Source organism: Melitaea cinxia, chromosome 6 (genome assembly GCF_905220565.1).
Source record: "Melitaea cinxia chromosome 6, ilMelCinx1.1, whole genome shotgun sequence".
Lineage (NCBI taxonomy): Eukaryota > Metazoa > Arthropoda > Insecta > Lepidoptera > Nymphalidae > Melitaea > Melitaea cinxia.
In genome coordinates, this window is record NC_059399.1 from 12,717,643 (window position 1) to 12,743,799 (window position 26,157).

Here is a 26,157-nt window from a genome sequence, read left to right on the forward strand (position 1 = left end):
TCAGTTTCCGCATAGTACGTACCCATAATAAACACTAATGGAGTACTAAGTACATCTACACAAAATCTTATCTCAAAGAACGTTTCCCACCTCGAGGTGAGAGCAAGAGGTGTTAGACACTTGTCAAACGTGTAAAGTTTAAATAATCGTACGTTTTGTAATAAAAAAGAATATATATATAAGTAAATTTAGCTAGCGTAACTCTTAATTTTTGGTCGGTGGACTCACGTCTGATTTAGAGATACTAAGCTTAGTTTAGTAAGCCAATTAGTTTTCTTAATGTAAAGTTGTAGCTCTAAGTACCAATGTATCGATTAGAACAAACATAAATAAAAGGAATAACAAAAGCACGGGCACTATAAGCCCGTGCTTAAAAAAAAAAGTAATCATTGAACGTTTAAAAAATACCCGAATCGGTCCAGCAGTTCTCGAAATTTACGCTTCGCACCACATTCAGCGGTTACTTTTTACTAATATAGGTAAAATATTTTTTAAACAGTATCTTTCCAACTAGATTTCTTTCTTTTAATGCTGCATAACCATTCAATATATATATACTGAAGTATTTGTAGATTTTATGTCTAACTTGTATATTTTTATTTGATATAAAGCGCCAAGGTATTTAATTAAACCATAACATACCTTATAGTAGGAGATCCGAACTTCGACCATCTGCTTTATGGGTGATAAATATTTTATTTAGATAAATTTTTATTGGAAAAATAATCGCGAAAGGGTTGCCCTACGAGTTTAAAGAATAAATTTAATACCGGCAGTACGAAGTCTGTCGAAAATGCAAACGTTGGTTTATCTTTTATTTTCCTGGCATAACTACTGGCTGGAAAGTATAAACGGGTACATTAATATACATTCTTCTAGTTATTTTCACTCACATATTTAATAAATAAATCTTACATCAAAATAAGCGCTTTTTCTTGCGAATACGATAACATAGTATTATGTTAGCTGGCCAGGCCTGGCCTGCTAAGTCTGGTTTGAGTGGTAGTTGCCGAATATAATAAAGTCTGGCCAGGTATCCAGCCAACTGTTTCGCGATTTATCTTTATAACACTAAAAATGATAATTATTTAATTTTAACATCCAATAATCAGATAGGTGAAGATCACGTCTAGTTCGTATCTTAGACTATTAGTAATTTTGTAACTCGGTGCGTGACGAGGCGAAAAATAGACATTAATTGATGTGTTATGTTTAACAGCATAACTAAAAGGCGGAGTTGCATGTTCATTACAATTAGTTAAAGTGATTAGGCCAGACGGAACCGGAACAGACCGTCTACATTTTACATAATGGACTGTTGGTATACCCACGACATTTTTTGTGGTATCAACTTAATTAAAATTAATACGGTGATACGACCCTTCCGTTTAACCTTAGTCGAATGTGTATTTTAATGCTAGGAATACCTACCAAATACATGAAACATTCGTCGTTCTGTAGGTATACAATTTAACTTATATTATATTTAAATTATTTATTGATTTAGTAATGTTTGTTCATTAAAAACCAACTAGGTAGACGTGATTCACAATTGAAGATCATGGATTAAATTCCTTTAATATTCATCTCGCGTGAAAGAAAACATCATCAAGAATCCAAGACCTGTGTATTTTACCCAATCTGGTGTGAAGTGAATGAATGTGAAGTGAAACTCAGATAATAGGAACCCATGTATATTAAGTGTCAGCGAATTTAGGCTTTTGAAATTCACCTAGAGGTCGTTCATAAGCTGCACTTACATACAAGAACAGGATGTTATCGATATCTCGATAGGTTTGATAAAACATGACCAAAAGGAACGAAGGACTCTAAGGATGAAGTACGGGACGTTTGCAATTTGTCAATATACATAGTTTTAGTACTTTTATATTTGTTTCAAAAAAGGGGGTGTAAAATTTTCTGATGAACTACTGTTAACGAGAGATGGTGAAAAAGGAATTCAAGATTAGCATCCTATTGAATATAGCGAATGTAAAATAAAACCATTTTATAAATAGTTTACTATATGAAAAATTATCAATCATTCAAATAATCTTAAATACTTATTGTATTTAAATATAAACCTTTACATAGTTAAAAAGAGATATGAAGGGATGGGAAGGATGAAGGGCAAAGGATGTCTAGCAAAAAACAAAATATATTCTAAGTTTTTGCGGTGTAAATCGTAGTTGTGTTACGTTACACAACCACAGGATTTTAATACGTTTTTACAATAGATTTTGTACTAATAAAATATATTTCCAGTCTTTTTTGTAAAAATTTATTATAATGTGAGATTCGAACACAATCTTAAGATACGAAAATATCACACGATATCACGCTTTCCGAAAGTTTTTCTTCGAAACAAAATCATTTACATTGCGCTAATTCACCTGTTAATTCAGCTGTTATGGAATGACCGTCATTTTAATTTACAAGAAATCCGTTTTCCCTGAATCACTTGAGAAAAATAGCACTGTTGTGATACAGATGTAATAAAACAAATTAAACGTGCAGAGGAAGTAGGTCGGTCGGTTACCCGGATGAATTGCTTTAGTGTGAATTCTTCGACAGTTCTGCATAATTTATCATCACGCGAAGTTAACACATCTGAATATTAGCTTCATCGATAAATACGTTTCTTGACGTCTCACAAATAAAACAAATATCTTAAATTATCCATTGCTCACAGACATTTCTGACATATTGTATGTAGTATTCTAAGTAGTTATTTTAGATATAATATTCGGTTTTCCCATTTTATTTAAAAGCATTAACGTTTAACAATGTGAAACTCTTTTGACAGATTTTGAAGCTCTCCTAAAATTAATGTAATAAAGATGTCAATGTTATCGGTCGGTAGCGGCCTTTTCAATGGCATTGGCGTCATATGAGCCGTCGTCCTGAAAAATGCGGCACAAGTAGCCAATTAATATGCGGGATAGTGTGAGGCCGGCGTCTCGGCGCCTCTATAAATATCACGATATACCGAACGAAACTGCCACAGCCGAACTGCCGCCGCCGCCGCCCGCCATCGACCGACGCGATTCAGTAAAGACGAGGCATAAATCTCAACATCGAAATGGTGACGTCATAAATATATGGCCCGACTTCATGTTTCTTACTCTCATTTCATTCATTTGCGAAAGTATTCAATAAACGTAATGTTTGACAATATCTATAAAGTATACTATATAAGAGACGAATCTGATGAAAAACATATTGTGTACAAAAACTATGTTGTACCTATGCAAAAAGAGTAATACAAAAATAAAGATTGTGTCGCTTTATTAACCACGTAACGTCATTGAATGTCACTGTTTTAATATTCGACTGCCTTTGTATCCCGGAAGCGCGGCTTGTCGCAAAGTTGATGGCGGCAGCGCGGCGTCATCATAGGTACGCGAGATGCCGCGAGTGATCGTGCTATTTCTGTCCACTCACCAGTTGAATAACCTCCAATCAACTATTCGCACTTAGTTCGCCTACGATACCCACTAACACGGACTACAACCAGTAAACCTAATTGAAATTGATACAAAAAACAGTATCTAAGTCACGACACTAAAATTACATTGCACGCTATGTACATACATACAAATATTCAAGACTATTTTTGTAAATCAAGGATTTAGTTCATAAAAAGACCACATTTCAAACGATTTAAGAAAGAATACATAAAAGTAACAGTTTTAAACATTCTTATAGAAAAATATTTTAATGATTTTCCCAAGAGATATATGATTTTAGACTTTTTTATTATTGACATTATTAGTATACACGAGGTAGTAATTGAATTACCTGCATTTCATCGGGGCAAAAGCTGTTTATAAATTTAAACGAAGTTAAGCTTGATTAGAATCTAGGCTACGTAGATAGACGATTACTGACTGACCACTGTTTGATAGATGTCAACTATTATTTTTGTTAAAAAGTCAACAACAGCAAGAGCCTTTGTTAAATAATTGTGTTTCCCAACAAACCGACTTCAACTATCGTCAAGTCATCCAATGTAGTCGAAAAAAAAAATACTATGTTAAAACGCATTATTAGGTATAATTCAAAAAGTACTTGTCATATCTCGATCAAATTTAAATAGGACTACACGGTATGCATAAGCTTTAGATTAAAAAAAAAAACAATAATCAAAATCGTTACTCAGTAAAAACTTATGAGGTAACACTCTTAAAAATACAGTGGAATTGAGAACCTCCTCCTTTTACGAACTTGTTTATAATATTTATTTTATCAGAAGAAATTCAAAGGCATGATTAACGATCCATAATGAAGACGCACAGCAGATCATGATACCAGAAATCAGGAATTCAGAAATTCAGAAATTCAGGTTTCAGAAATCAGGAATGATTGACTGATTTTTCTTCCAATAGAAGAAGCCATTCCATTAGCGGTAGAAACTTGCCGCAATAGTTATTATTTAATAGTATGTAGATCTGAAAGCAATGTAGTATAACATTATTCAATTTTATAGACATTACAAGAACGCGACAACAATAAAGGCGAGACGACGCAATTAGTTACATGAATATTTTTGTCGTAAAACTTTATAATTTGGCATAGTCTAGAACTTTGAAACATAACAAGAATAGAAAACAGTTTACATGCTACTGACTCAACAATGCATTTAACACTAAATCAAGATTATAAATTATATCTAGCAGTTCTTTCTCAAATATTTTCATTTAAGAGTGTTATTCAGTCAGATACGTTTTCATAATGTAATGTATAAGTATATTATAGACTAAATCTCTTGAACAAAAGTAAATAAATAGCTACCTTAATCGAAATATTGAACGTATGGATCGGTGTGGACCGATTTCGACAAAAATTTTTTTAATCGAAAGGTGGTGTGTGTCAATTGGTCCCATTTAAATTTATTTGAGATCTAACAACTACTTTTCGAGTTAGGTATATCTAATAATGCGTTTTTACTTGACGCTTTTTTCGTCGACCTACGTTGTATTATACCGCATAACTTTCTACTGGATGTACTGATTTTGATAATTCTTTTTTGTTGGAAAGAAGATATCCCTAGTTTAGTACCACGATAAGGAAACTAGGATCTGGTGATGGGATACTAGAGAAATCGAGGGAAACTCTCGAAAATCCGCAATAACTTTCTACTGGATGTACCGATTTTGATAATTCTTTTTTTGTTGGAAAGGGGATAATCCCTAGTTTGGTACCATAATAAGGAAACTAGGATCTGATGATGGGATCCTAAAGAAATCGAGGTAAACTCTCGAAAATCCGCAATAACTTTTTACTGGGTGTACCGATTTTGATAATTTTTAATTTAATCAAAAGCTGATGTTTATCATGTGGTCACATATAAATTTTATCGAGATCTGATAACTACTTTTTGAGTAATCCTTGATAACGCTAACTCTTCGATATAATTATTGAAGTCGGTTTTTTTTCGTTTGCGAGCAAACACAATTATTTCAAGTAAAAGACGGTTTCAAAATTAGTAAATCCGAGACATTATTATTATTATTATTATTCAACTACTTAATGTTTATTGAAAATGCCTACTTGATATGTTGTTATCTGAATATTGATAAATTAATATACTCAGTTTATATTATCTATAATATACTACACTAAATATAATAAAAAGGAAGGGTTCGTTTTTTTGAAGTGAAACTTCTTTAAGCGCATGGGGGTAAAATATTTACAGATGAAACGCAATAATAATAATATTAGCGTCACGAAGATGTGCAACGTTTTTGTCCAACAAAAAGGCATCTTACATGTACTACAGAAACTACAAAGGTTGTTACATTAATATCGATAGTATTACATTGCAAACAAACTAAATGGCGCTGGAACGGAAATCTAAAGCTTTAGATTTGTATAAATCTAAACGAGAGTTAAAAATTAGTTTGCCAAAAGTTTCACTTCCGACACGTGTACTTATTGTACGCACGCATTTTTTTTTTCTAGTTGTACGTAGTTTACTTTGAAGCCCGTATAGTGATGAATCTTAGCATTTTCTGAAGCCTGAAAATTATATTTTGAGAAACTACTACTTCAAGTTTCATCGGAATAGTCTCATTAATTAGATAAAGCGAAAAAAAAAGTAAAAGAAGGCAATTAAATTTAATTTCCCAGAAATTGTTAATTAAATTAATAATATTTCTATTTTCTGTATTTTATTTAACAAATGTTATATAATATAGTGCTAAATATATAATAAAAGTAAAGATAAATGTACGAACTAAGATAATCTTGCTTTAATATATCTATTGTCGTCCTGGTCATGTGCAAAGTTTATACAAAGTATTGAAGTGTACCGGTATACGAAAATGAAATGTATAAATACATAGATAAAAGTGAAGGTTAAATATCCAACCAACACAATAACTATAATTATCACAAAATTAAAACAATAATAATGAATACGTCTATATGAATCAAATTAAATATACAAATTACAATATTTTGTAATATTTCCAGCGCCAAGAGTATTAGTTACCTATAATATATATACATATATATTTTTTACAACAACATCTTTTGTGACGTCTTACCGAACATTATCGAACTTCTATGTAAATTTATACTGTCTCTCGTAACTCATATTTCTTAGGAGACATAAATTTTTAATTATTTACAGTTAGGTGAGATTACATTGTGTTTTATTTTATACTTATATAATAAGTTATTATGAGTGGCTGACTGTTTGACACCGTCAGTCATCGAGTGTAAACTATCGAAGTTCGATATATTTTATTTCTTTAATGCAAAAAAAAAATTATATTTAACATTACAGTGATATAATACGTGACTAATATGAATATGGCTAGTAAGCCTAAAACTTGACTAAAACCCTATAAGGAAAAAATTGTGACAATTCTGTTCGTTCTTATCTACTACTAGGAATTCAAATTTGCTGGCGATCAATATTTAATTCCTGCCTGTTTCCTCCTATTTTCTGCCTGGTAAGCCATCATTCATCGATATTGCTTTTAAATAACGATTTTGCGAAAATAAACTGTAATTTACGAGGTTAAAATATAGTAGCAGGTGATCAAAAAGTGGTACTAAAATATTATATTGCCTATAACCTCGTAAAAAGGACTATCCAAAACAAAAATATTTTTTTAATTCATAGCAGTAGTTCTTGAAATTAGCGCATTTAAACAAACTACAACTATATACTATTAGTATAGACAGTATACACGATTAAAATAAATGAAAAAATTTATGTAACATGCGTTTGCGTTTTGTTTTGCGTTTGTTTCCTATTTCCTACATAAAAATAATCGCAAAATAAATGGAAAGTATGGATGTTTTTCTGACATGATGTTTTCTGTTCGATGTTGTTTACAAATTTTTGAAGTTGCTATTTTTCTTTTATTGTTGCGCTTTTAATGAAAATGACATATTTAATTGTAACATACACTCCAGCGAATAGTTCCAGAAATAATATTAAATTCGTTGGAAACAATTAGGAAGTGTTCGTACCATGTCATTGTGAACTTATATTTAATTGTTGTTTCCTCCACGTTGATTTTAGATAAGATATAAACTTTAGTATAGTCGTATACCCATACGTTTTATTAACCGACTTCCAAAAAAGGAGGAGGTTGTCAATTCGATTGTATTTTTTTTTAATGTATATTACTTCAGAACTTTGACTGGGTTGACCGATTTCGATGAAAATTTTTTAATCGAAAGGTGGTGCGCGTCACTTGGTCCCATTTAAATGTATTTGAGATCTAACAACTACTTCTTTTTTTTTTTTTTTTTTGATATCGCAGGGTAACCCATTTACGGGTGATGTCCAGGATGCCCGGGTAGGCATTCCTAGACCGTATGTCGGCTTAGCACTTGGGGGTGCACTACCGACAAAAACCGCTGCGGGAGCCTTCAGTCGCTTTAATTGGAGGGTCCCGGATCTGCAGGCAACAGGATCCCTCCAGCGACAGGCTGGCCTCGGCGAAAAGACCAGACTTCTCCTCCATGGGACTGTCCGGCGCACCTCTGAACAATCCCGACGACGCCATGTCTAGCAGGACCGGGTTCCCATCCCGGCCCGACATGGGCACAGGGGCGTTACTGGAAACGCATTAAGTAGCGCCTCCTACGCACCCCCGTTCGTCGCCTGCGGACGGAGGCCTCGTCGGCGGCCCCCTCCCTCATCCGCTCGTCGTTCTCCTTCTGGGACATTACTGTCTCGCAGAAGGAGACCATCGCCTTCCAGGACTCGTCGTCGCCGAGCATCGCGGTGATAACGCTCGGCAGTGACAAGTCCCCTCTGAGGACTGTCGTCAGATCGCGACGTAGCGCCGCCCATCTCGGGCACACCTCGAGGGTGTGCTGGGCAGAGTCCACCGCCGCGCCACAATCGTGACATTCAGTCGTCGGCTCCCTTTGGGCCGTCCGACACAAGTATTCACCAAAGCCGCCGTGCCCGGTGAGAACCTGCGTCAGACGGAAGGTGAGGGGTTTGCGCTTACGGCGCATCCACCGCTCAAGGACCGGGCGCAAGGCAGCCGTTACGCGTGTGCCATACGGCTGCTCCACCAGGTCCTCCCCCCACCTCCGCATTAGTGCTTCTTGCCCCATCCGGCGCACCCGTAGGATCCCGTCCAGCGTGGGGTTCTCACCGAGAGCCCTCCTACCCGAGACGTATGAGTAGGTCTCGGCAAGGACCTCCGCCACGAGTTCCCACGGGGGATCGCCGGCTAGAGCAGTAGCTGCAGCCCACGATACCGTACGGTACCCCCGGATCACCCCCACCGCGATGATCCTCTGAACAACTACTTTTCGAGTTATATCTAATAATGCGTTTTTACTTGACTATTTTTTCGTCGACCTACGTTGTATTATACCGCATTACTTCTTACTGGCTGTACCGATTTTAATGATTTTTAATTTAATCGAAAGCTGATGTTTATCATGTGATCATATTTAAATTTCATAGAGATCTGATTACAACTTTTTGAGTAATCTTTGATAACGTGTATTTACTTAACTGAGGTAGGGCACAGCAGGAATTTTCTGCTCAAAATATGGAGCAGCCCGACTGGGGTAGTACTTTGGTTGAAGAAGAAGTTGGATGGTTATCCCGCCATCGGTTGGCTTTATAAGTTCCAAGGTGGTAGTGGAACTGTGTTATCCCTTAGTCGCCTCTTACAACACCGACGGGAAGAGAGGGGGTGGCTTTAGTCTTTAATGCCGTAGCCACACAGAGTCGAAATTATGTAGTTTAAAGATATAAATTTCTTATTAGTTATTTTTAAAAACTGACCGATTACTCATAAAATTCTTGAGGTTAAACAAATATCGACCTTACAGAAGATCACAACTAAATAATACTGTTTTCAAGCAGTATTGTGTTCCTGTTGGTAAGGTGACCAGAGCTCCTGGGGTGGGGGGGGGGGGGATTGCGGGTTGGGTCGGCAACGCGCTTTCGATGCTTCTGGTGTTGCAGGTGTCAATAAGCTATGGTAATCTCTTACTATCAGGTGAGCCGTATGCTTCTTTGCCAACCTAGTCATATATATTTTAAAAAAAAACTTGACTATTTTTTCGTCTACCTACGTTGTATTACTTGTCGATGTAATTGAAGTCAGTTTTTTTTCCGTTTGCGAGCAAACACAATTATTATTTTACGCAGCAAGGTTTTGGCATGGGTTTTAGCTATTCCTTAGAGAAGAAAATTTCTCTCAATATTGATTTTTTTCTCATTATATTAATATTCACATGCATTTATGTGTAAAGTAAAAATATACTTTCGCACACCAATACAGTTTTAATAGTATTACAAATGATATATTAAAATAGAATTTGCATCAGTTGCAACAGGCGGCCTTATCGCTAATACAGCGATCTCTTCCAGGCAACTTTTGTGCAGAGGACTAAATAAGGAATGTGGGATGGGGCGCAAAAATGTTATGTAACCTACACATGAACATATTATATTCATATACGTACGTAAACACCACATGCATACATATACACATATACATATACATACACAAATACATATATATCTATAAAAAACTTAATAAATTTTAAATAAAAGACAAAACATCATAGCATAAAGTAGTGATATAATAATTGCTTGACATACATTAAGACGATAAATACATCTAAGTTATAGAATTATAGAATTTTTGTACACTATGCATAGAAAATAATAAAGGTACTTAAAATTTTTCAAATTGTATTCGGTAGAACCATAGTACAGGTGACGACAACATGCACGATTCCTACTAATCAATCCGTGTTTAGTGTAATTAAACATCCTATGTGGCGCGAGTTGAGCAAGGTTAGACAGTCTGGCTCGGCACTCGGTAATTTGCACGATCAATTGCTGTCAGTTTTTCAACACGGAGCAAAGTCATCGCGTGTCCTTCATAGTCTGTGTTACAGAATTCACGCACAGTGTGGAGTTGTGGACACATAGGTATGCGTTGGGATAGAATAGTGTCGTGTCAATAACTGAACCGGGATCACGAGGTCGGATCCCGCTTACTCAACCTGACATACGATCCATTGTTATTTAAACTAACCGCTCTCAACGACGATTATGTACGCCATAAAATGAACGAAATGCATGATAAGTTTGACGAACATAATCATTATTTTGTTAAAAAATTCAACAATTTGCAGCGTAGTTGTAAGTCTATCCATAATGAAATGTCAAACCAAACTAAACAAAAAGCAAGTATCAGCTTCTAAATGGGTTGTCTAACATAGCAGTGTTGTCAACTCAAAGTTGTGAACATCTAAAAAACCCATTAGTACTTTAAAATACCACCAACCAACATCATAAAAGTTAAAATTTAAGTTATTAATCATATTGACAGAAATTTCTTTAAATTTTTCATTTAACATATGCCGCATATGCGTCTAGACTTAATAGTAAACCCCGTGGCCGGCCAGCATTTAACACCATAACAGGATGACATTTCTGAAGCCCTCGTTCGATGTAATAGTCGGAGTCAAACGTTAAAATAGCTGTTCCATACGGCCGTCATTTTAAGTCTGCCGTGATTTTGGACGATTTAAGTGTCATAATGTCTTTATAAAAAAAACTAAGCGTACGACTAAATAGCGTTTTTCGATGAAAATATCTAGCTATCAAACTGTCCTATAAGTCCAATAATAAATATATTATAACAGTACTATAATACCATGCCAACATTCTTGATCTAATTGTTTTCAACCTATATGAGACAAAATAACGCGTTAATTTCCGCGTACATTAATTACCGTCAATGCAAATGAAGAGGCTATAAATTGATGGATTGGGAAAAAGATGATATTGCGGTTAAGACTAAACCTTATTTAATTTGTTTAGATTATTAAAAAAAGATTAATAAAGAAATTGAAACTGTGAATAATAAACATTAAATGTCGTTTCTTTGTTTACAGGTGAGTTTTACTTAAGTTTAGAGTGTAATAGTGTGTAAGTTTCTAATAGAATATAACTCAGGCAAATAAAACTTTGTTTACAGAGCAACACATCGTTTTATTTCATTGTCAATAAGATCCGTACATTATATGTATATATGTATATATATATATATCAATCAGAAAATAAAGGTCTTAGGTCTGGGATCTTGGGACTATAACGCGCTACGAAGTCGCAACTAGCCGACTGTCCCTTTCCAAAGGTCGACGTGAATTAATTATTTATGGCCAGGTAGTAGATGCTCTAAGAGTCGATGTCTTCGGGCAATAAAATATTCAAAGTGTTATATTACACGCTTAAATTAAATTTACTGTTGACACGGTAAATGAAACTGAGCTCACGACGAATCCCGTAACTTTTGACCGCTGTAAATCAAAGATTTAAAATTTGGCAAAGAATTTTATTGTTCATACCCGAAAAATAAAATCCAAGAACATTGACCTTTTAATCTGAGGTATACTGTTAAACTTAATTGTAACCAAACGTTTACTTGATTGAAAATAGACATGGATAATCGGGCCATTGTATTATTTAGAAGAATCTTAAACCTCTCACCTATCATGACAAAGATACGAAAAATGACGCTACGTTTATGAATAAGTGTTTTGTGTAATATGTAAATTTCTAAGTCACAGTTCTACGTAGATCTGCGTAATTTTACTGCATTGTTACTAATAAGGAGGGCACGAGCTTTGGCGGATATATTCCCTACTATGAGTAATGATCGCTATCAGGTGTACATGAAAACAACCGGGACCGACGACTTAACGTGCTCTCCGAAACACGGTGGGGGGACCCACAAGGACTGCACAAACACCTAGACCACCACCCACGGCAAACATCTGTATGGCAATTACAAATGTTTGTCATGTGCGGATCGAACTCCCAAACGCCAGCCGCAAACCAGTGCTGTGACCGTTGCCCCAACGCGGCGATTGAAAATCAGCATATAAATTAGGTATATTCAATTTTGTTGTTATAAGACCACAAATAAAATGACATTCACATTTTACTGAAAAATTGTAGACCAAAACCGAAATCAATACATATTATAATAAAAATGTAACGGGTCGCTGTCTGTACATTTAAGATATATAAGAAAAAATATTATTGGGACCTTTATCAACGCAAATAAAACCCTAAATAATGATTGTTAAAATTTTTGTCTGTTTGTCTGTGCATTTGTGCACGCTAATCTCACAAACGGCTAATCCGATTTAGATATGGTTTTTACTAATATATTGATTGCTTGCTGCGTGGTTACGGCAGTAAGAATATATCCACTCCCTCCCTTCCCGTGGGTGTCGTAAGAGGCGACTAAGGGATGACACAGTTCCCACTACAACCTTGGAACTTAAAAAGCCGACCGATGGCGGAATAACCATCCAAATGCTGGCTTTGAAATTGAAATACACTTTACTATCTTGGAGCTCGAGTCTCCCTACAGGATGTTTTACAATATATTATTTTTAGTCACCAGAATATGCTGGCTTTGAAATACATAGGCCGAAGACGGGCAGCAGCGTCTTCGGTGTGACAAAGCTAGCCCTGCAGTCACCAACCCGCCAGCCCAGCGTGGTGACTATGGGCAAAACACAAGAGTTCGGGCCATTTTTGGTGCGAGCTTGTGGAGGCCTGTGTCTAACAGTGGACTATATTAGGCTGAAGTGAATATATTGTGGCAAGTTTAACTTATCATTTAGTGTTTATTCCATGTCAGGTCGGTTCATATATATAAAAAGTTATGCCAATTTAACGAATCACGTTGAACATGTAGTCACTATTCCACGCGGACGAAGTCGCGAGTCGAAATAAGGCTGTATGGTCTTAGACCTTTGCCTTTTACAGTTATTTAGACAAAAACTATGAATTTATGCTTACATTGCTTTGGAGCGAAACGATATGTGACACGCCATTTTTTTTTTAAGTATCTATCTCTTAGTCGTTAAACATCAGTTGCATCTTTGTTAAAAAACAGTGTGAAAACGTTAAATTAACGTGGGAAGTGTGAAAATAACGTGCGATATGTGAAAATAGCATGTGAAAGCTACGGAACGGAGCATGAGTACCGTAAGTTGTATCGTTTGTTGATCTTGGAGTCGAAATCGTTTTTACATACTCCTGTTCGAAAATAACCTGTGACAATAACGTGTGAAAGCTGCAAAGTTCTTCTTCTAATCTCAAAACATCATCACTGTCACTCATCTCTGTCGAGGGGACAGTAATAACATATTACTTTATAATTATAGTCGGGTTAGCATTGATGTTCATTCTTCAAATTTTAAATAGCTCTCCACACAGTGTTTTCAAACTTTTCAGTTAAAGCAAAATAATTACCTCTAATCAATACAATATCTCTTATGTTAATAGGTTTTTTAGGAGTGGATACAAAGAAAATGAAAAAATGGTTATAGGTTTTAAGGAATGAATACAAAATACCTTTTCTCAGCTACTGAGATCTTTTGCCTGCTTATAATTATATTAATAATTTATTTTAACGGTCTTTGCAGTCTTACTTTCTGCTTTTGTTTTTAATGACATCTATCTATTTTCATTTTTAAATATAAAAAAATTATATAAAATTCATTCAAGACAAATTTAAGTTTATTGAGATAACAAATAAATTTTAAAGTGTAATTTAAGGCAAAACAATATGTTCTGGGTACGCTACGTAATATAATTAAAATAAACCAAGATAAGTGAACATCTATTATATAAATAAAAGCTAAAATTATAAAACATTTTGAAAATTTTATTATCTAATAGATAATAATAGAAAAATAATTCTGAATGGTATTACTTTTTTTTTTGTAGTAATTACAGTTTTTAATTAATTTTATCTTTTATATTAAAAAAAATTAAAAGTCCTTTTATGGACTATAAGTTGTTCCCATTATTTAAAAAATAGGTATTTTACATAAAAGTGTAATCATTATTTATTTACTGCATATATTTAATTCAGGTGTACTTGATTAATCTTAATTTATTTGACCTGATGACCGATAAACCTATGCTATGAGAATTCTGATTACAGATTTGAGACATTTAAATAAAAAAAGACATAGTTTTCTATTTAGCTCTTTTATAATTAGAATGTAACTATCCAACAATTAGCCAAGGACAGGCATTTGTTTCAAACTTCTAAATAAATTTTCAATTTAATTTTTTATGCTATTGTATAAAATGTGTACATAAACCATTCACTTAATATTAAGTCTTGTTTGAATATGATATCATTGACATACTTAATACTTTTTTTCTTAAATAATGTTTTTTAACTAGTTTCTTTAAATTAAAATATAGCACATCAAATAATGTGAGTTAAAAGAATACAGTGAGTAAGTGTTTAGTTCTTAAGCGATGCTTTCAATAAAATGTTAAAAATACACTTTTTTCGGGACGATTATATAGCCGGATGAATCATAAACCCAAATGTTTACAAAAGTTGGTATCGCCTGCTGATGTCATATATGCTCGCAAAGGAATCCAATAACTCAAGATGATCATGATTTCTGTTTCTATTCAAGCTATGGCACGTACAGAAATTCCACGAACTCTTGAACTGCATACGAAATCGAAACTCATTTTTTTAATATATAAGGATCCAGCCCTCGGTGTCAATACTTATGTAACAGTTTCAAGCAGAAGTTGTCGTTTACGCCGTAATAAATGCGTAAAGATTTATCGTTAACCTATAGAAATCATATTTAAAGCGTAGGAGTAAAATACCTTTATTTTATGTGTAATCCAATATCCCAAAGAATGTCGTAGTCTTAATATCACACGAGTAACACTGTCATTTATGTAAAATAACACAACATCACATAGGAGCACTACACAAATTTTCACTTATAATTGATAAAATTTGTGAAAAATATCACATAATGCGCCATTTTCGCAATATATCCATAAGACAGCAGACGGCAATCGCTGCCATCTTTTTTGTCAAATGTCTAAAAACTAAATATAGCGCTTTAAACGAACTCTAGTGTTATTTTTAGAAAATACGTTTGTGTGTCTAATGTAACGCCATCTACTGGTATAACTAACTTACTGGTGTAGCACCTACATACTTTTGTTAGATGGCGTTCATTTCATTGGTATAATTGAATGTTAGTGTAAAACATTAACTACAGAGGACGCCACGATATTAAAATGCAAAAGATTTTGTTAGCTTTTTAACCGACTTCCAAAAAAGGAGGAGGTTCTCAATTCGACTGTATTTTTTTTTTTTTTTTTTTTTATGTATGTTACATCAGAACTTTTGACCGGGTAGACCGATTTCGACAAATTTTGTTTCAATCGAAAGGTGGTGTGTGCCAATTGGTCCCATTTAAATTTATTTGAGATTTAACAACTACTTTTCGAGTTATATCCAATAATGCGTTTTTACTTGCCGCTTTTTTCGTCGACCTACGTTGTATTATACCACATAACTTTCTACTGGATGTACCGATTTTGATAATTTTTTTTTTGTTGGAAAGGGGATATCCCTAGTTTGGTACCGTGATAAGGAAACTAGGATCTGATGATGGAATCCCAGAGAAATCGAGGGAAACTCTCGAAAATCCGCAATAACTTTTTACTGGGTGTACCGATTTTGATAATTTTTAATTTAATCGAAAGCTGATGTTTATCATGTGGTCACATATAAATTTTATCGAGATCTGATAACTACTTTTTGAGTAATCTTTGATAACGCGTAGTTGCTTGACTATTTTTTCTTCGATCTGCGTTGTATTACTTGTCGATGTAATTGAAGTCGGTTTTTTTTTCGTTTGCGCGCAAACACAATTATTATAAAAAAATACTGAACACGATTGCCACAAAATTCAGAAAAAATAGTTTAAGGGTATTCAACAAATAGAAAAAAATAGTGTGTGTGCTTAAGACCGCACGACAGAATTGAAAACTTCATTGGCAATCAATGGCAATCAACAATAACAATAATTTTTTTTAATGTTAAATGTGTATAACTGTATAATATTTTTTCAATATATAATATTAGCGCGATAACCACTAACAACAACACATTAACCTCACAATGTAAACCAAATAATTGTTAAAATAATTATTATTACGTAACAATAATAACTATTAAATTAATAATAACAGGCATTACGTATTAATTTTATATACTAATATAACACAGCGACATACCAACAGCAAAGAGGAGCTGACCTGCTGACTGTGTCTTTCTCGCTCGGGTACCTATACTCCGCGGTCCCGAGTTCACCCGATCGAGCCTTTCACCTCAGCGTGTGACAGTTGCTCGTGGTCTTCTCACACTACCCTCTGAGAAGGGGGTGTGGGGAATTGACTCGCATGATCCGAGATCATTTTCTCATGGTTTCTACCGCCACCTATGAATATATGTGGGTCCTTGGGTTTGGCTTTCATTTAGCCTCGTGGAAATTTCGATATGGTGAATGGAGTAGCGGAGGTTGGGAGGCGGGTTGGTAAATAAAGCAATGTGTTGCGTGAAACCCTTCTCGAGTATGGTCTGGATCCAGCCGGGTGACACAAATCACACTTACACTATTGCATCGCCACAAAACACACAAAGCTCTAATTTTAAAGTAAAATTTAATAAATTAATTATAGACTATTAGTTTATAACTAAGTATAGATATAAGAGTATACCGTTTCCCATATTTTGTCTCTTGATAAACGTAATTACGTATCCATAGGCTATTTTGTAAACCTACTCGGCGACTAATTACTTAATTCAACCATGAAAAGTCAAATGATAGCTGTTATAGTTTCTCTTAAGGCTATCCTCATTAATCATTGCTTTCGTTACAACATTTTATACCAATATGTGGTTGGTTATATAATATACGAACAGATGTTTGTAGAAAATATGTAAAAGGATATGTTTGTTGTTTTTTCGGACGCATTTTCACTTCATGACGCATAATTTTACTTATTACTGTTAATTATGTTTTGGTGTATATAATAAATGCATAGGTACTATAAATACAGTACATAATTAAATATATATAGTGAAATTCTCGGAATTTACCAAAGATCTTACAAAATATGTAGGTATGTCTATATGCTTAGATCTTTAAAAGTATGCAGCGGGTTTTGATGTGGTTTTCTTTAGTAAATAGAGTGTTTCAAGATTAAGGTTTATATGTATAAAACATACATAATATAGTAGAAGAACACTGATAATTATTGCACCTGTGCGAAGCCGCGGCGGGTCGCTACTATACATATAATCACGCCTCTTTCCCGTAGGGGTAAGCAGAGACCACTTCTTTCCATTTACGATCCTTACATACTTCTTTCGCTTCGTCCACTTTCATTATTCCCTTCATACATGCTCTTCGGTTTAGGGTACTCTTGACCTGGCCTTTTTTTTAAACGTCGCTTATTTGGTCTCGGAACGTCCGCCTTTTTTTATAGATGGGGAAATGCTATTTACGCAGTGACCCCGCCACCCGAGAGTGACGGGAGTGAGGAACTCCCAGCGTGTGGTGCAATGCCAGACTATCCACTAAAACCCACATATTTTATCCGCTGACCGCTTGCGTATACTACCACCACGCCCCCGGTGATCGCCTTTCGGCCCCGTCGGAAGGGACGCTCAACCGTTCCAAGTCAATCCCACCGCCGTCTGCAGGAGCTCACAAGTCCACTCTGATGACCAGAGCGGTACCCGGAGCGCATCATCTGGTTTTGGTCCGCGGACTACCACCCGCAGTCGTTAAACCGCAGGCATGCCCCTATCCGCCACCCGGTGGATGCGCCCAGTAGAAGTCCAGCAACTCCTCCCTTGGTCCCAGAACCTCGGTCCCAGAGCTCATTCTGAGGCCTAGGCTCCAAAGGCCTGGGTCCGAACGTCCGCCTATGTCTACCCCTTCCAACCCTTCCATTCACACTCGCATTATACATTTTTTTCGTCAATCGTTCTTCACTCATTCTCTCATCATGACCAAACCATCTGAGCATACCTTTCTCAATTTTTGTCACTACATCTTTTTTCAGACCACAACGTTTCCTTACCTCACTATTTCTTATCCTGTCACTCAGTTTAACTCCTATCATACTTCTTAACGCTCTCATTTCAACTGCTTTTATTCTGCTTTCCTGTTTCTTCTGCCATACCCAACTTTCACTTCCGTACATGAGTGTCGGAAACAACATTGGTTTGGCTGTGAGGACCCCCTCATGCACAGCCAAACAAGCCTTGTTAGACACCTTCCGACTGCTCATAAAGGAGTACCAAACCTCCATTTACCCTGTTTCCTGCATTCACTCTTCTTTCAATATCACTCTCACACTTTACATCTCTTGTAAACTTTGAACCCAGATACACAAATTCATTCAACTGTTCAATTTGTTTAACTCCAATCACGATATTGCAGTCTGTCACTGCCTCATTTCTTTCAAACACTATCACTTACGTCTTCTTTACATTCATCTCCATTCCCTTTCTTACAAAAGCTTCACTCATAGCAGTTACCATCTCCTGCAAGTCCTCGGCCGAAGACGCAAATAATACTTGATCATCAGCATAGAGAAGACATTTGACGAGTAACTCATTCATTCTCAACCCACTTTCATTCTCTTTTAAATCTGTCAAACAATTGTCCATGAACAGATTAAACAGCCACGGTGACGCTACACATCCCTGTCTAACACCTTTTTCAATATTAAACCATTCAGTGCATACCCCGTTTATTCTCACACAAGCATTAGAATCCCTATAAAGAGATTGCAATGCTCGTATGAGGATACTGCTCACACCATTCACGGACTATGTCGACCACAATTAATTCCTCATCACTCTATCATAGGCCTTTTCTTAATCCACGAACATGCAATAGACTTTTTTATTTTTAGCCAAACACTTTTCGGCTATGCACCGCAAAGAAAAGACCTGACCCGTGCATCCCATTCCCTTTCTAAATTCTGCTTTTCTTACTAAATATGTACCATTACAGGAACATTTCTTGAGCCTGTCAAGCTCCGAATCGCAACATGTCTACGGTTTTGGGTTCCGGTCTGTGCTCCTCATAAATGTCCCTGTGGCAGTGATGTCGACAAGCTAGGACATTACGGTCTGTCATACCATAAAAGTGCAGGCCGCTTCTCGAGACATGCCGCACTTAACGATATCATACGCCGGTCCCTTGCCACCGTCAACGTGCCAAGTCTACTTGAGCCAACTGGTATTGCAAGAGATGACGGCAAGAGACCGGACGGTATGAGTTTGATTCCATGGAAGATGGGCCGGGTGCTGGTGTGGGATACAACCTGTCCAGACACGCTGGCAGCTTCTCATCTACATGGAACCAACAACAGAGCTGGTGTGGCTTGTGAAGTGGCTGAAAAACTAAAGCGTACAAATACAGGGGTCTAGGCTCCGAATATGATTTTGTCCCATTCGGTGTCGAGACCCTTGGTCCGTGGGGTCCTAGCGCTATATGACTTTTTAAGGAAATAGCAAAAAGGTTATTCGACGTCACAGGAGATCGAAGAGCTGGCAGCTACTTGGCACAAAGAATTAGTCTAGCTATTCAAAGGGGGAACGCTGCCAGTATCTTCGGAACCTTGCCTAAAGGGACTCCTTTTAATAATATTTTTTAGTTATTATATTTATATGTATATATACTTAAGGTTTTTAATTTTAGCTAAAACTCTGATATTATCTATTTATTTATTTATTAACTTATTTTACTAGGTGAATTATGTTGTATATTATTATTATTATTTATTATTATTATTATTACAAATATATGTACCTAATTAAATATGAAACGTTAACACGAAGCAATGTCTACTTTGTAACTGTTAGTAACCATATAGTTGGCCTTTTTTACAAAAATGTGTACCTGGTACAAACCAATGCATAATTTCGTAAATATTGATATTGAGTCGTTAAAATTTAAGTTAACAATCGTGCAATACGTAATTCATGCGTCACCGCCGAGCACGGTACACGTTAGCACCTCTCGTTAGCGGTAGTTCGTAGCGGTGAAAGTGCTTGTTCAATGATGCAAACATTGACTGCAGCTTCCAACTGGAAACGTTTAATAACTGCATTTATTATACTGTTTGAATGTATGCATAAAAAAATCCTGAGTACTCTTTAACTTTTAATGAAAGAATTATATTACTCAATGTATCTATTAATAGGAAATGGGTGCTTTCATTTAAATTTCGTAAGTGGTTACACACCAGCGAAGCGAAGACTAGATGGGTGAGAATTATAATCAAGATCTCTATGAAGAGATTCAACTTATCCACAAGCAGAATCAATACTATAATTTGATAGAAACTCGTTTACTATCACCACCTTTCTCATTTTAGTCTAATATATTAAAAAACAGCTTGTTTAATTTATAATTTCAGAAATATCTTTTTTGGCTCTCTACAATAAATATTTAGTAAAAACAATTGAAATCACAGGTAGCAGGTAAAAAAAAATAAGAGCTTCTGCTGGTCTGCTGCTGATTGAAAGTCGTTCATTATTATTTTTACAAGTTTGACATACCTACTCAAGCTCAAAGAAAACTATTTTTATGATCAAAAATTGATTATTATTACGTACTAGCGACCGGCCCGACTTCGCACGGGTGCAATGCTGATACTAAATATACTACAGAATGTCTTTATTTATACTGTGAAGCTAGCTTATAGCATGGTTATTAACATAATTACATCAATATTCAAATATGCTTCGTTAGATTACACGTTGTTACAGAATGCGTTGAAGAAATAAAAGTTCACTGTTCGTTCGTAGGTGATAGCGTGATATTATGTAGCCTATATGTTGACCTTCTTAATAATATTCGTGCCAAATTTGAAGTAAATCCATGCATTACTTTTTGAGTTTATCCTGGACATACATACAGACAAACAGAACAGACAAAAATTCTAAAAACTATATTTTTGGCTTCGGTATCGATTGTAGATCACACCCCAAATATTCTTTTAAAAAAATATTTAATGTACAGTTTTGACTTTCCTACCATTTTATTATATATATATATATATATAGATGTTACTAATTTTGTACTAAAACACAGTTTATATTTTATTTTTCAAAAGAGTAACTGACGAGTTTCTTGCCAATTCTTCTCTGCAGAATCTACATTCCGAATTGGTGGTAGCTTTACTTTTACAAAAATAATAATTTATTTTTAGTCTTATTTGTAAAATGACGATTCGAAAGTGATTTTGGGGCCTATTTGAATAAAGCTGTTTTTGATTTTTATTTGGATTTTGACACATGTCGAAGACGGGCAGCAGCGTCTTCGGTGCAAGGAAGCCAGCTCTGCGGTCACCAACCCGCCTACCCAGCGTAGTGACTATGGGCAAAACACATGAGTTCACGCCATTTTTGGCGTGAACTTGTGGAGGCCTTTGTCCAGCAGTTGATTGCGATAGGTTGAAGTGAATTTTATGGTGACAAAAAGGAATAAATATTAATAAATATCTTCTAATAGAACGTTCTTCATGTTAGCTAACCACCTCAAACTGTTCTGTACAAGTTTTTGTAGTAAAACATAGTCTGTTTTATTAAAAATTTCAACATTAATCTCGCATTAAATTAAACTTCTGTAGAAAAGAATTTAGTCAGTTGCCACCATCTATACACAGAAAATTTTAAGCCACGATAACAAAATAAATACTAACATTTTAAATTACCACTACATAAGCCTGTAATTGATATTCTCTGATTACTGGTTTTGCTTATACTTCTTGTACGTCGAGTGGAATGTAATAGTTATCAGGAAGGAACTGCGGTATGAATAGGTACCTATTAACAGCTTAGATAACCAGTTTGCGCAATAGTGTGTAGAGGTCTCCTACTGAAGTTATGTTTTAGTTTTTTTTTTTTTTGTAAGTTTATATGCAACAACAATTAATAACGTTATTCATAAGTTACGTTACTACACTGAAACAAGAGTCGTTAATAATTCTGAACATGAGTTACGTTATTAGAAACAGCAATCATTAATAACATTGCACATAACTTACGTTACTTAACAGAAAAATATTTAAAATTATCCTATAAAGGAAAATAGTTTGACAGGTTATTTGTTTGTGCACGCTTACCTGAAGACATACTTTTGGTTTCGGAGCGTTTGGAAACAATTTATATTAATTTACTATTAACTAACTTAATTTAAATAAAATAAAATGAAAGACATGTAACCGATTTGGAGGCTTTAATGTCTCTGCTTAACTACTACAGTCTTGGGCCTAGCGGATGTCAGGGGGAACCGACCAGACGCTGAGTTTGCGTCTTTTTTTATTCTATGAATTATTTTATATATCTTATTCTATGTACCTTATTCTATGTATCTTAGTCTATGTATAATATATAAGGCGGATGGACGAGTCGTAATTATAACTCCTCCATCCCTAAGAGGAAAATTATCGGAAGGATCGATTTGAGATTTATTCCGATAATTTTACTTAAATAATAAACATTTTGACAATTTTAGCCACATTACATAAAATATAAAAAAAGAAAAGACTTATAATTACTAGAACTAATGCTACGTATCTTAAAATTTCACTGAAGTTATCGTCTTTCTTATCATTAGAACACTTTTAATCACTGCACTATGTTTTAACGAAAAGGCCATATATTTCACTTCATCTAAACTTATTCCTTTCATGTTGAGTACACTTGGACTAGATAGAGTCATATCCGTTTTTAATTGGGATCTTCTTAGCGACATTTGATTCTATTAGAGCTCGGTGGTGGAAGGGAACTCCGTGAATTGCTAGGTCACAGGGTTCATCGATAGTCATCAGGTAAGTGCCAAATACAAATTGTTTACTGACCTCAGGACCACATTGCTTGGTCAGCGTTGTCTGAATTGCATAGGAATTGGTCGCTGGTCGACAATGAACAGCACGGTTTTACAAGTGGTAAGTACTTTATTCCTTTCGCCAAAAGGTAAGGATATTTAGGAATAATGGCAACAGTTTTGTTTTCTGATTCATGAAAAATTGGTAATGAATATATCTTAAAAAAAATTATAAATGTTGAATTAACAGGGTTATTAAAGTGGATCATGTAACAATGTCCTCTCGTTCAGATAAAAGCGCAGCTGCATCATCTCTTAGTCTACTCGTAAGCATTAAAAACGTAAAGATTTTGTTCCTCGTTACCTATACCGCTCAATGACGTAATGACATTTTCGTAAATAAAGATTTAACCGTCTTTTATCACCACTATATAGCGGAATTAGATCTATAATTTCTTTTGGTATTAGTGATACGGTTGTTGTTGTCATGATTATAGAGTAATGAAATGATCAGAGGATGCAACTGGCTTACATATTAAATACTTTCACACGAGAAAAAAATCACACATAATAAAAAAAACACACACAATAAAATGATAATATAAATCAAATTAAAAAATTTAAACAAAAATTGTAAAATATAATTTGTAAATTTATAAAATGATATATTGTAAAATCGTCTTAGAATTTATTAGCATTTAAACTTGTAATATCAATTGAAACTTATTATATGTTTAATTATATAATAATTTAATATTATTTATTTTTTAATTCAATTGAAAATTTAATTTTATTAAATTATGTATCATAATAAACACTTAAATATTATAACAATTTATTAATTTAATTAATTTTTTTTTATTATTTTCTTAAATAAAATATCATGATACCTTAATATTATACCTAACAATTTATTAATTAAATTCATTCAATTCAATTTTAATTTTATTTTCTTAAATAAAATATCATAACACTAATATTATAACAATTTATTAATTTAATTTATTCAATTCAATTTTAATTTTATTTTCTTAAATAAAATATCATAACACTAATATTATAACAATTTATTAATTTAATTTATTCAATTCAATTTTAATTTTATTTTCTGAAATAAAATATCATAACACTTTAATATTATAACAATTTAATACAATTTAATTTCTATAAACAATTCGAAATTTATTTTCTTAAATAAAATGTCATAACACTTTAATATTATAACAATTTTTATGAATTTAATTTATTTCATTCAATTTCAATTTTATTTTCTTAAAAAAAATATAACACTAATGTTATAACAATTTATTAATTAATTTTTATTTAATTCAATTCAAAATTTAATTTTATAAAATAAAATATGATAACATTAGTATTATAAAAATTTAATATTATTTAATTTCTTTAATACAATTCTAACTTTAATATTTAATTTAATGAAGTATCTATGTTCCTTACTACTCTATGTTCCTATTCTAAGAAAGATAAGTCCGAATAATTTCATACGGAGATATCAATTTCACAACGTTATAATGAGCAAGGTTTGATCTCAAAAATAACAATAACTTAATAACTTATATGAAAAATACAGGAGGATTACGGGAACAAGGATTGGCGAAAAGATTGACTCACCAAATGATCGCTACTCCCTATTGTCTTCTCTGCTTCTCGAGACACAAAAGAATATTTATTTGGTTCGAAGGATCTCTGCTCACGTAGAATATTCGCGTAATTTTTGTCGACGAATTTTGACGTCGGAAAAACACGAAAACTACGGAGGCTATAAGAGAATCCTCACCGGCTGCGCCACTTTTGGTTCGTTTGGAAACAATTTATATTAATTTACTATTAACTAACTTAATTTAAATAAAATAAAATGAAAGACATGTAACCGATTTGGAGGCTTTAATGTCTCTGCTTAACTACTACAGTCTTGGGCCTAGCGGATGTCAGGGGGGGCCGACCAGACGCTGAGTTTGCGTCTCTTTTTATTCTATGAATTATTTTATATATCTTATTCTATGTACCTTATTCTATGTATCTTAGTCTATGTATAATATATAAGGCGGATGGACGAGTCGTAATTATAACTACATAGTGAGTGACATGAATTATTCAGTTTGTTTATTTGATGTCAACTTCAAAAAATTTCTCTCTAAATTTTATTTTTATATTTTATTATTTCGTTCATATTTCTTTATTAATAAATAAATAAATAAAATGAGCCTTTATTGCTGTTAGATTTAAACTTATTGACTAAACATTACTTTTAAAAATAATAATAATAGAGGTAAGAAAACTATGACTTAACTAAACAAAAACGTATTCTCGACATTCGGCTTATCTCTCCTCTTAACAGCTTGTCTTTCGACAAAGGCCTCCTCTAAGGATTTCCATTTGTTTCTGTCCTTTGCTGTACGTAACCATTCTGGCCCCGCTACTTGCATCAAATCATCTTCCCATCGCTTCGGTTGCCTTCCTCTACTTCTTCTGCTTTCTCTAGGGTACCATTCCGTAATTATTCTGGTCCATTTCTCTTTCTTTTCTCTCAACATATGTCCTGTCCAACGCCATTTTAATTTTCTGCATACGGATTGGACTTTTTCAAACTTAGTCTTTCCTTTAATATTTTTTAATTGTATTTTATCCCTTCTTCTTACTCCTAATACGCTTCTCTCTATCCCATTCTGACATATATTTAATTTATTTTGTTGTTGTTCAGTTAACGCCCAAGTTTGGCAGCCGTACGTAAGACATGGCAGTATGCAAGCATTGAAGACTTTTCGTTTCTCTGCCATAGGCATTTCTTTATTTTTCATTACTTCGCTCAACGACCAGAATCTCTTCCAAGTGTTTGCTATTCTTCTTTCTATTTCTTTCTGCATGCTCTCTGTCGTTGATACTAAGTGACCTAAATAAATGTATTCG

General features: G+C 34.3%; 1 protein-coding gene across 1 annotated transcript in view; it reads right to left on the reverse strand.

Annotated features, from left to right (window-relative positions):
- Positions 1-15,411, reverse strand: part of LOC123654383 — a 49,827-nt gene extending 34,416 nt beyond the window's left edge. The window contains exon 1 of the mRNA XM_045590292.1: positions 15,179-15,411. The gene's annotated coding sequence lies outside the window, so the exon portion shown is untranslated. The remainder of the gene's footprint in view (positions 1-15,178) is intronic.
- Between the last annotated feature and the right edge of the window lie 10,746 nt (positions 15,412-26,157).